Genomic DNA, 13,703 nt, shown 5'->3' with positions numbered 1-13,703 from the left:
ATAGTAATAAGTCATCAGCGTTGGGTAATTGATCGGATGCTGGTACTATAGAAAGAAAGGGATGTAGAAGGTTTTCAGATTCCTATACTTGAAGATGTGGGTGAGTCCCCAAAATATAGAGAAGGGGTAGCAGTTAGTCAACAGTAGGTGAAGTAAAATGACTGATAATCTTAACAAAATGTATCCAACAAAAGTCACTGATGTCCTTAGAAGGAACATTTGAAAGAGGCTAATTGCTCTTGCTCCCAGCTGGGCTTCTGGGGAGAAGAGGCTAAACTCACTGTGGCCAATTCCTTAACTTGTTTCCCCCTCAGTTTACTGTTCAGTTTACACTGCAATCTAGTTTCTTATTAAATGGTGACTAGAGTGTTTGAAAGGTATTGAATAGTAATAAATGCATGCACCTAGGAGTGTGAGAATTCCTTTCTAAGGATCAGGCCTTCTTTCTGCATGGTTCCCAAAAAAGATACACATAAAGAAAAATGGAAAATAGAAAATCAGAGTTTCTCTTTAACATTCATTACTCAAGTGCCTGATACTTGGTTCCAATAGAAATGGAGGATATTATTTAGTTTTAAGGCCTAAACAGAGTCTCTCCTTTCTGCTAAGCTGAATTTAAATTGTGTAACCAGTCCATCACCAATGTACCAAAGAGCTCAGACCACCACCAATGAGAGCTCTCCCATGGAAAAAGAAGAGAAAAGGAGGAGGGTGGATGAGTCTCCTGTCAGGGTTCGAGTCCTAGGCTGGACCCATTACTATTCTGCACCAACAGGGACTGAAAAAGAACTCAAAGATCAAACCACTCAGAACATCGACCTTTTTGCCGACCTTTTTGCCTAAATTTCTTTGAAAGCTTTTTGCCGGTTTTAAAACTCAGAAATGTCTTTCTCAAAGACCTGGGAGCCATCCCTTTGAAATGTAATAATCAAGGAAGAGGGGGCCAGATCTCACAGTCTCTGTGGGACAGTACAGACCTATCTTACAATTAAACATGATGGCCTAATCATGTTGACCATGAGGTCCCCAACAGCTGTCCACTGGTTCACTCTAGTGCTTAGAAACTCTCCATCTCAGGTTGCAGTGAGCCGAGATCGCGCCATTGCACTCCAGCCTGGGGGACAAAGCAAGACTCTGACTCAAAACAAACAAACAAACAAACAAACAAACAAACAAACAACTTAACCAAAGAAACTCTCCATCTTTTGTTTCAGCAGAGTTCAGTTCAATCTCTCTCTTTCCTTTTATAATAGTCTTTTTTTTTTTTTTTTTTTTTTTTAAGAGAGTGAGTCTTGCTCTGCTGCCCAGGCTGGAGTGCAGCAGTGTTATCACAGCTCACTGCAGCCTTGAACCCCTGGGCTCAAGGGATCCTCCTGGCCCAGATTCCCTAGCAGCTTGGATTACAGGCGTGCATGCACCACCACACCGGGTTAAATATTTTTCTTTTTAATTTTGTTAGAGACAGAGTCTCACTACATTGCTCAAGCTGGTCTCAAAGTTCTGACCTCAAAGGATCCTCCTGCCTCAGCCTCCTACATAGACGAGATTGTAGGCTGAAGCCACTGTACTAGGTCAGTTGCAGCAGTCTTGAATAAAGTCTTCTTTACCTGTTTAACCCTGTCCGGTGCAATTTCTCTTTAAGGTTGTACCAAATAAAACAGAATTTTAAGTGAATGGATTTTCCTGTTAGGTAAACGAAACATGTATTTCACAGCCGCAAATTACATGGCCTACCAATATCATTACTTAACACAGGAAAAATAAAAACTATATGACACATTTTCCTAAAAGTACATATTGTAGCCAAAAGTCAAAACTCATTAAGTATTGTCCAGCAAAAATTATTGAGTGAGGTAGTAATTAATCACCATTTAAAATGGGGAAAGAGTGAGCTCTGAGGCTTGAAATGAAGCCTTTGGTTGAAGTCTAAGGTAAAAAATATTTCTTTGTGTTTTCAAAGTTTCTTTTTGAACCTGTTGTGTTCTAAATGCAATCTTACTCACATACCTGTTTATAAGGATGTAAAGCACAAAGACATAGCACAGTTTAGTTGTAGAGGTTCTTAGTCTTGGGAGGAGCATTGTGAAATCTATGCCATACTTCACTCTAGGCCCATCAAAGCTGAGGGGAAAGCCAGAAATGTGTTTTTAACACTCCGGAATGACTGAATGTGAGGGCAGGCCAAGAACTACCAAATTACAGTGGAATTTCTGAACCACAGTTTCTCAAACCTTAATATGCATACAAATTGTCAGAGGAGCCTGTGACAATGTGGATTCTGATTAGTGTCATGGGATGGGCCTGAGAGTCTGCATGTCTAACAAGCTCCCAGGTGACAGGGGCCTGGGATCACACCTGGGGGAGCAGAAGCGGTCTTCAGCCATGACTGCTCTTCAGATACATCTGAGAAGGTAAAAGAATCCTAATGTGCTGGTTCAAGGCCAGATATTCTAGTTTTCATTGGTCTGGTGTGCAGCCTGAGTATTGGGGTGGCCAAGGTTTGGGTCCCCACTTATAAACCAAGATATCGAGAGGGGGGAGGGGGAGGGATAGCATTAGGAGATACACCTAATGTAAATGACGAGTTAATGAGTGCAGCACACCAACATGGCACATGTATACATATGTAACAAACCTGCCTGTTGTGCACATGGACCCTAGAACTTACAGTATAATTTAAAAAAAAAAGAAAAAAAAGAAAGAAAGAAACCAAGATGTCCACTTTCCCATGATGACGCAGAACTCAGGAGAAGGCCCTGGACCTGAAGACAATGGCAGCAGGGAAGGACTTGTCCCAGAGACCAGGCATCATTAGAAAGGTCCTGAATGGTGCCTGGCGATGGTGCTGTGAACTCAGTGGTACTTTGGAGGAGGTGCCGAGCCCTGTTGTGGACAGATGAGGCAGGCCCAATTTGCAGACTCCTCACTGGTGAGTGAGGAACTGAAGACCTTACCCGAGAGAGCCCAGAAACACAAGAGCTGGTCTCCAAAAGCTGGCATCTCCTTGGCTCCTAGTCCTCAGCACTGCCAGAGGCACTGGGGCTGAGAGCCTAAAATCCTCAAGGGGAATGGAAGGTTGATGGGCCTCATGATCACCGACCTGCTTTAGGATGTCTGAATCTCTGACAGCACAGTCTTGTTTTCTGACCCCGAGGCCACTGTTGACCCAGCTTGTGACCTCATCATCAGTCAGGCAACAACTCTGAATGCTGTAGCTGCATCCTGAGCAGGGACACATGACAACCTGGAACACTTTTCTTCGTTAAGGGTCATGGTTTACATGTAGCAGACCATTACTAGTTAATAGACAGCATCCGAAGCATTGTGCATCTATTAGCCAAGTTAGCCACACAGGCACCGGCGCCCTAGGGGCAACCCCCTCTTCACACATGCAGAAGCAAAGTACAAAGATGTCCTATAACCTCCCAAAGTCACACAAGGTCACACAAGTGCCTTCACCAAGACAGCTGTCTCCAGAGGCTGTAGTTGTTAGTACTGTGACCTCATGCCTCATAAGTACGGTTCTGCCCCTTCCTCCAAAAATCTAGCCATTTCCAGAGAGAATGTTTATTACATAATCAAATTGCTAGCAATGGTAGTTCTTTTAATAGTGTGTCACTGGAAGCTGACTGAAACCCTCAGTTTGGTGTTTTAGTGACTACACCTGGGACTTGGGAGCACATCAGAGCTTTCTTCAGCTCATTTTTCTGTAACAGCCGCAGCTCCATATGTTAAGCGAATTTGGGTCGAATTGTTCTCATGTGAATACTGAGTGCTAAAAATGGTTTAATTGGAAGCTATAGTTAATTATGAAGACATGAAACTTCTTAGAAAAATGCTGGAAAAAGGTGTTCTTTAAGAAAAAACATTTTATTGTATCATTAGTTGACTTTAACTTACAGAATTCTTGGTCATCACTGAAAAATAATTTCTGGGTAATAATCTAGGTTTCTTTTGTAAATAGAATTGTTATAAATGTTTCTGAAGAACTCTAATAAAGTAACCTGCTAACATGTAAGTCATAATAAGCAAGTGAAGTGTTCAAATTCTCACAAGCAAACTAATATCATATGTTTTTCATGACAGAATAATAAATTGGAAAAAGTATCAGATTTTATATATTCCACCTTCCTTCTTTCAGTCAGGTTAATTATGGTAGAATTGGAAAATGAGTCCCTTTTTATTTTACAGATGGAAAAGTCAAGATCAACAGGTGCAGTTAGCCAAAGATGACACCACTTCACAGTGACAAAGAGAGAATCAGAATAAGGATGGTATAAAGCTTTCAACTAGAGTCCTAACTTAATAAATTCGCAATGGCTTTCTGTGGGCTGTTTGATGAAGGACTCAGTCCAAGCACTCACTGGGAAGTGTGTTAATTGGTAATGTCTGTCACGTGTGAGGGAGGTACTCAGTCCAAGCACTCACTGGGAATAGTGTGTTAATTGGTAATGTCTGTCACGTGTGAGGGAGGTACTCAGTCCAAGCACTCACTGGGAATAGTGTGCTAATTGGTAATGTCTGCCATGTGTGAGGGAGGACTCAGTTCAAGCACTCACTGGGAATAGTGGGTTAATTGGTAATGTCTGCCGTGTGTGAGGGAGGACTAAGTCCAAGCACTCACTGGGACTGTTGTACCAATGGATTGATAATGACTGCCACGTGCAGGGATGGGGCAGGGAGCACTGTCCCACTGACTGGTCCATGTTCACTGCCCCTTGATGAGATGAAGGGCTTGGAGCCTTTTCACAGGGCTCAGTGGGTGAGCAAATATCATTGCTCACCTGATACAGAACAGCATCTGCAAGTGTTCAGCTGAGTAACTCATGAGGCCAGCCTGGAGTTGGTGCTGTGGGCTGGGAGCTCAGGGCAGGGAGGCCAGGAATGACCACGTTGCCTGGGGCGTTCATGAATTTTGTCATGGGCGTCAATGAGAGAGCATTGTGAAGGCAGGAAACAGTTCCGCCAAAACTGCTGAGCGCTGAGGGGCAAGTAAGAGAACAGTGTACTTGGGATGCCTTATGGGTGCTTTAAGAGCTTACATAAGGTAAGTGCTGGCATCCCTGGGCACCGGCTTAGTTTTGCTCCTGTCTGCTAATTCCTTGGGGTAGTACATGTAAACTAGTAGTATTTTAAAGTGTGCTGAAAATAAACAGAAACATTTGAAAATTCCTGGTTACCCCTACTCCCAGGTGTAAGTGGTTTCCACTGGCAAGCAGTGCTTCCCCAAAACCATCCCACTCCAGCCTCCTGTGGTTTGATACCTCCCTGGGTCATGGGCTTCTAAGTTGGCAGCCTCCCCACTGTGTCTCATGACCCCTGGCTCTAGAACAGACTTGTTTGGTGAGCTTTATACCCATACAGAAAGAATGAAGTTACTACTATTCTTTTAAGTTATAGAGAAATTAAAAATCACGTTATTTTCTTGGGTGTGTGCTTTGTTTAGTTTTGCACTCCAGACTGGGCAACAAGAGTGAAACTTCATCCCTAAAGAAATACATGCATACATACATACATACATGTATGTAATCCCTTGCAGTACCTATCTAGTCTGTGTCTAAATACAGTGGTGAAAGTCACCTTCGCAAAGATAGGAAAAAGATGGATTATGTTTCCACTTGCAAAGGCTATTTTAGACTGTCATTATGTTATTTACAATTCTGTAAGCAATGCTTTCCAAAAAAAAGAAGTGACCATTTTCAACTGGGTTTTCAGTATAATAAATGTTTTATTTTAACACCAGATCTCCTTACCATTTTAATAAGTGGTTATTCAAAAGAACAAACTAAAATTTTTATATTTTACACATAATTAAGTTGTATTACAAAAAATACTTTTTGAAATTGTGGAAACATTCCTTACTACTTCTGAATTACCTGAGGTTTATTTATCTGGGAGTAGAAATATCAAATTATGTGATGTAAGTGTTACTGTTTCAAATGTTTTACTTCCTAATAAAAAATTACCCTGTAACAAATCATGCTACTTCCTTTCATTCATATCCTTGAGTCTTAAATAGTCCTCCTATGAATGAAAAAAATTTAGTTACTGTATCAAGAGAATAATTCTATCCTCCATTTTAAATCTAAGAAAAGTCAGTCTGACTTCACATACCACACAATAGAGAGAAGAGGAGGTAGCATTAGATGACTAGTCACTAGCCTTCTGTAGAGAGACAAGCAAAGTCCAACAGAAAAATAGTACACCACAGCTATTAAAGACCTCCTGCTGAGGTACTTGAATGAAAATGAGTTTTAAAAAACAGGAAAAGCAGATTCATTTCATAAGTGAATTGCATAAAATTGCAGCACTGAATACGAAGATGTGACTCTAAAATAAAATGCCATGAATATTTTCACATGATTCCACAAATAGCTACTCTATTATAGTCCGTTGAGTTCAGCATAAAATACAAATATCCAACAGCCCAAAGAATAAACTTGTCTATAAAGGAAAAGTAAATATTTTATGGCAAAATTAAATCACAAAAGTAAGTGAATTTGATACATATGAGCAACTCATGGTTTTGTCATCCGTGCTTGAAAAGAGATAGTGGGGACTTGGGAAATTTATAACATTGAACTATTTTAATACATCCATTTAATGTAAATGCCAATGCATTTTATAGCTCACCTTCACTGTGAAGGCTTTAACACAATTTTTCCAAAATGTAATTTTTTTGGTCTTTAAGACTTTATTTCCAAACTGAAGTCACAAACACTGCAAACATACATTGCTGCTTACTGCTACCATTTTCTAACTCAGTAGTTCCCGGCTAGGGACAGTTTTGCTTTGCTACTCCCCAGTGTCAGCTAACAGTGTCTGGAGACATTTGTGATTGTTCTGACTGGAGATAGAGGGAAAGAGTTGCTGACGTCTGGTGGGTAGAGGCCAGGGATGCTGCTACACATCCTACAGCACATAGGACAGCCCTCTGCCCCCAACCAAAGCAAAGAATTACCCACCCAAAATGTCAGTACTGCCACGGCTGAGAAAACCTGATTTAACTGAATTACAAACCTATATGAAACTGTGTAAAATCTTTCAAATTCTTAAAATATAAACTCTTCTATTGTCGGTTAATAGGCTATGACTTAGTTAAAATACCCATGATACACACTTAGCAAATTAGACAATAAAGATTCCAAGAGAGAAAATTTTAGAGGAGCATGTGGTCGTTGGGAAAATAAAACTGTGTGCATTTTACGTCCACTTTTCTGACTCATATCATCTAGCCCCTGTAGTTCACTGGAAGTGAAATTGTCCTCCCTTTAAAGTAATTGCTGCGGAAACAATTCAGTTCAGCAATATAAAAAGACACTTTTGTTCAAAGCCTTAGCAACTCAGCCCAGGAGGCACAAGCCCGGGAGCCCCGACAGGGGGAGCTTCAGATGGAATCTAGAGATAAATGATTCCTATGTTGGCCTTGCTTCTTTTCAAGCAAACATGACTATGTATCCAAGCATGAAAAAGAGGAGAACCAGAGAATCCATGGGAATTTTCTAGTAAGTGGCGCTTCTCAGAAATACCTGGTCCAAGATCGGACTACAATACAGCCTTTAGCACACTAATCTGGTTACCTGAAAATGAAGGTCAAATTGTTCCCAAGCCAACTTCAGAGCGTGTGAATATGGCCGGGCGCGGTGGCTTGTGCCTGTAATCCCAGCACTTTGGGAGGCTGAGGCGGGCGGATCACAAGGTCATGAGATTGAGACCATCGTGGCTAACACGGTGAAACCCCCCCCCCACACACACATTAGCTGGGTGTGTTGACATGCACCTGAGGTCCCAGCTACTCGGGAGGCGGAGGCAGGAGAATGGCGGGAACCCGGGAGGCGGAGCTTGCAGTGAGCCGAGATGGCGCCACCGCACTCCAGCCCCGGCGACAGAGCAAGACTCTGCCTCAAAAAAAAAAAAAAAAAAAAGAGAGAGAGAGAGAAAGTGTGAATATGAAGTATTTACAAAATTTGGTTATCACGTTGGTATTTTTTTCCTTAATGCATATGTGATCGATGTTAGAATAGGAGGTGGGGGGATGCTTAACTCATCGACAAGTAATCGTCATGAGCTAATCCCCATAGAAGCATAAACAAAAAATAAACAAAACTGAACTTGAAAAACACAGATATCACATTTGGTTGGTTTAAATAAAGTCGAACTGATTGTCAACATACTATCTCCTACATCCACAAGCTTGGAATTCCGGGTCAAAATATCCATTTGTTATATTTCAAGTGTGACTATAAAAGCTACTTAGAAAAACAACAAAAACAAAAATCCTCAACTCTGATTCTTCAGACTTAATAAAATCACTAGTTAAACAATTATTCTTTAAAAGTTACTAAAATAGGCTGGTACACGCTGACTCACGCCTGTAATCCCAGCACTTTGGGAGGCTGAGTTTGGTGGATCACCTGAGGTCAGGAGTTTGAGACCAGCCTGGTCAACATGGCGAAACCCCATCTCTACTAAAAATACAAAAGACTAGCCAAGTGTGGTGTCTCATGCCTGTAGTCCCAGCTACTTGGGAGGCTGAGACAGGAGAATCGCTTGAACTCGGGAGGCAGAGGTTGCAGTGAGCTGACATCCCGCCACTGCACTCTAGCCTGGTTGACAGAGTGAAACTTTGTTTCAAAAAAAAAAAAAAGAAAAAAAAAAAACAAAACTAAAATTGACGTTGATACCCGGATAACTAAAATTCATAGTAAATTTAAGCCATGATTTATGTTAATAGTTTCAACTATTGTTTGTGTCATCTCTGATTTCTTTAAGCAGTGCTTTATAATTCTCATTGCAGGTATCTTTCAACTTCCTACTTAGCTGTATTCTTAGGTATTTTATTCTTTTTGTGGCAGTTGTGAATGGGATCGCGCTTCTGATTTGGCTCAAGGCTTGGCTGTTCTTGGTGTATAGAAATGCTAGTGACGTTTGTATGTTGATTTTGTATCCTGAAACTTTGCTGAAGTTGTTTACTAGCTGAAGGAGCTTTGGGGATAAGACAATGGGGTTTTCTAGATACAGAATCATGTCATCAGCAAACAGGAATAGTTTGACTTCTTCAGTTCCTAATTAGATGCCTTTATTTCTTTCTCTTGCCTGATTGGCCTGGCCCAAACTTCCAATAGTACGTTGAATATGAGTGGTGACAGAGGACACCCTTGTCTTGTGCTGCACAAATGCTTCCCGATTTTGCTCATTCAGTATGATGTTGTCTGCGGGTTTGTCATAGATGGCGCTTATTATTTTGAGGTATGTTCCTTCAATCCTAGTTTATTGGGAGTTATTACCATGAAGGAATTTTGAACTTTATTGAAAGCCTTTTCTACATCTATTGAGATAATCATGTAGTTTTGTCTTTAGTTCTGTTTGTGTGATGCATCACATTTATTGATTTGCATATGTTGAACCAATCTTGCTTCCCAAAGACAAAGACTACTTGATCATGGTGGATTAGGTTGCTGATGTGCTGGCTGGATTCAGTTTGCAAGTATTTTGTTGAGGAATTTTTTTATTAATGTCCATCACAAATACTGGCCTGAAGTTTTCTTTTTATTTGTTCTGTCTCTGCCAAGTTTTGGTGTCAGGATGATGCTGGCCTCATAGAAAGCGTTGGGAAAGAATCGTTCCTCAATTTTGGGGGAGCAGTTTCAGTAGAAATGGTACTAGCTCTTCTTTGTACATCTGGTAGGATCTGGCTGTGACTCTACCTGGTCCTTGGCTTTTTTTTTTTTTTTTTTTTTTTAGCTGGTAGGCTATTTACTACAGATTTAATTTTAGGGTGCATTATTGGTCTTTTCAGGGAATTAATTTCTTCTTGGGAATTAAGTTCAGTCTTGGGAGGGTGTATGTGTTGAGGAATTTATTCATTTCTTCTAGGTTCTGTAGTTTGTGCGCATAGAGGTGTTCATAGTAGTGTCTGATGGCTATTTGTATTTCTGTGGGGTCAGTGGTAACATCCTCTTTGTCATTTTTAAGAATCAATAGCATTAAAATGGCCATACTGCCCAAAGCAATTTACAGATTCAATGCAATTCCTATCAAAAGACCAATGACATTCTTCACAGAACTAGAAAAAACTATTTTAAAATTCATATAGAACCAAAACAGAGACCAAATAGCCAAGGCAATCCTAAGTAAACATAATAAAGCTGGAGACATTATATTACCCGAATTTAAACTCCACTGCAGGACTACAGTAACCAAAACAGCATGGTTCTAGGACAAAAACAGACACATAGACCAAAGGAACAGAACAGAGAGCCCAGATATAAGGTCACAGACCTACAACCATCTGATCTTGAAAGCTGACAATAACAAAAAATGGGTAAAGCACTCCCTATTCAATAAACAGTGCTGGAATAACTGGCTAGTCATATGCAGAAGATTGAAACTGGACCTCTTTTTTCACCGTATTCAAAAAGCAAATCAAGATGGATGAAAGACTTAAATATAAAACCTAAAACTATTAAAACTCTAAAAGAAAACCTAGGAAATACTTGTCTGGACATAGGGCCTATCAAAGATTTCATGACAGACACTCCAAAAACAATTGCGATGGAAACAAAAATTGGCAAGTAAAACCTAATTGAACTATAAATCTCCTGCACAACAAAAGACACCATCAACAGAGTAAACAGACAACCTACGGAATGGGATAAAATATTCGCAAACTATGCATCTGACAAAGATCTGATATCCAGTATCTACAAGAAGCTTAAGGAAATTTACAAGGAAAAAAACATTTAAAGTAGGCAAAGGACATGAACACTTTTCAAAAGAAGACATGAATGCATACAACAAGCATATTAAAAAGCACAATATCACAGATCATTTAAGAAATGCAAATAAAAACTACAATTAGATATCATCTTACACCAGTCAAAATGACTATTGTTAAAAAGTCAAAAAATAACAGATGCTGGCAAGGTTGCAGAAAAAGGGAATGCTGATACAGTGTTGGTGGGAGTGTAAATTAGTTCAACCATTTACAGTTGACAATTCCTCAAAGAGCTAAAAGCAGGACTACTATTTGACCCAGCAATTCCATTACTGGGTATATACCCAATGGAATATAAATCATTCCACCATGAAGATACATGCATGTGTATGTTCATTTCAGCACTATTCACAATACCAAAGACACGGAATCAACCTAAATGTCCATCAGTGGCAGATTGGGTGAAAAAAACCATGGTACATATACACCATGGAATACTATGCAGCCATAAAAAAGAATAAGGTCATGTCCTTTGCAGGAACATGGATCGAGCTGGAGACCATTATCCTTAGCAAACTAATTACTGTATGTTTGTGCTTATAAGTGGGAGCTAAATGATGAGGACACATGAACACATAGAGGAGAACAACACACCCTGGGCCTATTGGAGGGTGAAGGGTGGAATGAGGGAGAGGATCAGAAAAAAATAACTATTGGGTGTCTTAGTACCTGGCTGACAAAATAATCTGTACAACAATCCCCCATGACACAAGTTTACCATTATAACAAACCTGCACATGTAGCCCTGAACACAAAAGTTAAAAAAAAAATAAGTTTCAACTACTCTTCTCTCTAAACCTTTTAGGAAACAAGCAAAGCTCAGGTTGAAAAGCCACTTAGACACCTGGGTGCCAAATACTGAATCACTTTTGGAGAAGGCCTCCCCTCTCAGATAGAACTTACTAGATGTTAGTCATTAGGATATTTCTAGATAAATATTAGATATTTCTCAATGTAAGATATTGGCAGCCCAAAGAAAGGCTGTGATTTAAACTGGAGTCTCCATTTGGAACTTTGGGATAATAAGATAGTTGTCACTGAGAAAAGATCATTGCAGATCAAAGCACAAATGAAGAGCTGAGCTCTTGAGTTGGTTTATAGGTGTGGATAAATTGATTCTAAAATTTTTACAAAAAAATAAAAAGCAACTGTGATAGCCAAAACAATTTGAGCAAAAAAGAAGAAAATAGAAGACTCAAACTACTCAATTATAACTATCGTTATAAGCTATAATAAGCAAGACTATGGTGTTGGTGAAGTAACAGGCACATAGATCAACGCAACAAAATAGAGATTCAGGAGATTCAATGGAGGAAGGATAATCTTGTCAACAAATGGCAATGAAACAATTGGACATCTATGTGCAAACAAACAAAATGAACCTCAATATAAACCTCACACCTTGTACAAAAAATTGACTCAAAATATATAATAGAAATAATTAGAAAGGTAAAACTGATTTTTTAAAGGAACACATAGAGAAAAATTTCATGACTTTGTGTTAGGCAAAGAATTCTTAAATATAACACCAAAACCCTAATAGATAAAAGAAAAAATAAAACTTAATCGAAATTGAAAATACTTGCTTCTGAAAGACATGATTAAATGAATGAAAATACAAGCTATGGATAAGGAGAAAATATTTGCAAATTGCAAATGTAGCAAATGACTTTATTTAGAGTATGGAAAGAACTTGCTAATGTCTGGAGTAAGAAAACAAACAATCCAGTAAAAATGAGAAAAGATCTGAACAGGCACTTTTCCAAAGAATATATAAACACGTGCAAAAAGGCTCAATAGTTCTAGCCATTAGGTAAGTGATAGTTAAAATTATAAGAAGAGGTGGAGCAAGATAGCTGAATAAGACCCCTCAGCGATTATCCCTCTTGCAGGAACGTCAAATTGACCAACTATCCATGCAAGAAAGCATGCTCAGAGGAATCAAACATCAGGTGAGCAATCATAGTGCCTCATTTTAACATCACTGCAAAGCAAGAGGCACTGAAGAGGGTAGGAAAGAAAAGACAATTTTGAATTATCAACACCTCTCCTCTCCCAACCCCTGGTAGTAGCCACATGGCATGGAGAGAGAATCTATGTAGTTAGGGAAGGGATAGCACAGTGATTGTGGGACTTTGCATCGGAACTCAGTACTGCCTGTCACAGTGGAAAGCGAGTCAGGACATAATTCCACTAGTGCCAACAGAGGGAGGATTTAGACCCGCCCTAGTTATTGGGGAATCGCCTGTCCCAGCAGTCTGAACCTGAGTTCCAGATAGCACCACCCCCACAGGCTAAAGTACTGTGAGGTACTAAATAAACAAAAGGCAGTTTAGGCTACAAAAACTGCAATTCCTGGGCAAGTCCTAGTGCTGTCCTGGGCTCAGAGCCAGTGGACTTGGGGTGTATGCAACCTAGTGAGATGCCAGCCAGGGCAGCCAAGCATTTTGCAAGACAAAGTCCCCTTTATTGTTCCCTCCTCTTTCTTCAAGCAGGAGTCTCTCTCAATAGCCGCCAAAACTAGGCATGCACTGGGTTACACTTGAAGCCAACACATCACTGGGTCTTACCAAAGGTCTGTGGCAAGTACTATCTGGCTTGCATCATCCATCCCCCAACCCCAGACAGCACAACTTGCAGCTCCAGGAGAGATGCCTTCCCCCTGCTTGAGGGGAGGTCAGGGGAGAATAAAGGGGCCTTTGCCTTACAGCTTGGATACCAACTCAACTACAGTAGAATAGGGCACCAGGCAGAGTCCCATGGTCCCCATTTCGGGTCCTACCCCCTGGGTGACATTTCTAGACACACCCTGGTCCCAAAGTGAACCTGCTGCCTTGAAGGGAAGGATCCAGTACTGGTAGGCTTTATCACCTGCTGGCTAAAGAACCCTTGGGCCTTGAATAAAAATAAATCGTAGCCAGATAGT

Source organism: Rhinopithecus roxellana, chromosome 18 (genome assembly GCF_007565055.1).
Source record: "Rhinopithecus roxellana isolate Shanxi Qingling chromosome 18, ASM756505v1, whole genome shotgun sequence".
Taxonomy (NCBI): domain Eukaryota; kingdom Metazoa; phylum Chordata; class Mammalia; order Primates; family Cercopithecidae; genus Rhinopithecus; species Rhinopithecus roxellana.
The sequence above is the reverse complement of the archived record's forward strand: the minus strand, read 5'-3'. Positions refer to the sequence as shown.